At 41.3% G+C, this 1,536-nt stretch overlaps 1 protein-coding gene across 1 annotated transcript in view; it reads right to left on the reverse strand.

The window, feature by feature from the left end:
* Window positions 1–269: 269 nt before the first annotated feature.
* The window catches only part of LOC137987904 (NLR family CARD domain-containing protein 3-like), a 55,105-nt gene continuing 53,838 nt past the window's right edge, over window positions 270–1,536 (reverse strand). Inside the window, exon 6 of the mRNA XM_068833987.1 lies at window positions 270–1,536. This exon is cut by the window's right edge and continues 3,688 nt beyond it. The gene's annotated coding sequence lies outside the window, so the exon portion shown is untranslated.

Consider the following 1,536-nt stretch of genomic DNA (forward strand, 5'->3'; position numbering starts at 1 on the left):
CCCCGAACATTCTAGAAGAAAATGCATCGTTCCACTTCCACCGACTCGAAAACGTTTGTAGTTGAGTTAAGTCCTTTGGAATATATTCGGGAGCAACAAGTTCCAAAAAGAACCGAGTAGAACTTTAGTGCTTCCACATTTGGGGAATCAGCCGAGCTTGACAGAGAAATTAGACATTGTTTACCGAAGCGCTGAGCAATGGTTTAGGACGCACTGCTCACAAAATGATAGTTGAGTAGCTGCTGCTGGAAAACTAGACATATTACAGTGATACTAGCATCTTTCATTGGCACCTCAAATAATGGAGTTTAAATAAAGCTCATTGTACTCTTGATGTCTCCTGATGATAACATGAAGTATTCGGTTTTTCGCCGACTTTACCTTGAAATTCTTTATTCCTTGATGGGTTGAACAGAGAAACCGCACCAACTGTCAAAAGGGATTTGTAGAAGTAGCTTTTATTGTATGGATAAAGTCTGACTTCGCAGACATTCCAGCTAGAGTTCTATTTTGTTCCTTGAATTGCAACGTGCAGGTAATTTCCGGTAAAATCTGATCGGCTCACATTTATAGCATGACACATGATAACATCACTCTTGACAGGTGGGCGGCAGACGACTCGTTAAGAAATTGTATCAGGCGTACCTTTTCCGCCCTCTAAAGAAAAGTTTGCCTGATCGTAGGTTAGGTCCGGGTATTCAATACGTACACATTCGAACATCATGAGAAGCGCAACGTAAGGGCGATGGAGGACAGACTTCTCTCTTTTCTGTGCTTAGTGCTAAATTAACAATACACCACCGTATTTTTTGTTTTTTGCAGGCCCGAGTATAGGCTAATTGTAGCCTGGCCCGTCCCAGAATCCCTGTCCCCGTTTTCCCTTGGGGGTTTTTGGGGGCAGGTTTTTTTCTGCCCACCCTTGTACGCCTACACGTATCTCTAGTTTATTTATCCTTGCTGTTGGCTATGCTCCTTTTTTGTCTGTCATTAAAGTGGGTTATGGCGTTACTCTCGGACCATATTCAATATGGCTTTTTCGTTTCTTGTTTTTCTATTAACTTCTGGTAAGTGCAGAAACACCACATCGCGCAGAATGGCAATTGTTCTCCAGACAGTTACTTACAGTCGCAAAAAAGTGTCAGGCCTGTAATAATAAATAGCAAGCATAATCAGGAAACTTTTCCATTGGTTGACATTTACGCGCGCTGTCGAGAGCTTCGCTCATTATCTCAAGATGTGTCGAACGAAAACAAAAGACAGGAAGACTATTGTTTTTCTTCTTTGTTTTCGTACTCCATCACATGCCGATCAAATTTCTCCCTTTTGCTTTGGGAAATATCTTCTAAAGCCTGGTTTGAACATTAAATTTCACCGACGAGCCGCGGAGACACTCAAAGATATACCTTACTCATTTTTGGACACTGAATTTCACCGACCAACCGCCGAGGCATTCAAAATATATCTTGCTCGTTCTTTAAACATTGACAATTCCAAAACCTTTTATTTTCACTAACCGTACAGCCAATAAGAATAAAT

Source organism: Montipora foliosa, unplaced genomic scaffold (assembly GCF_036669935.1).
Source record: "Montipora foliosa isolate CH-2021 unplaced genomic scaffold, ASM3666993v2 scaffold_395, whole genome shotgun sequence".
Classification (NCBI taxonomy): Eukaryota; Metazoa; Cnidaria; class Anthozoa; order Scleractinia; family Acroporidae; genus Montipora; species Montipora foliosa.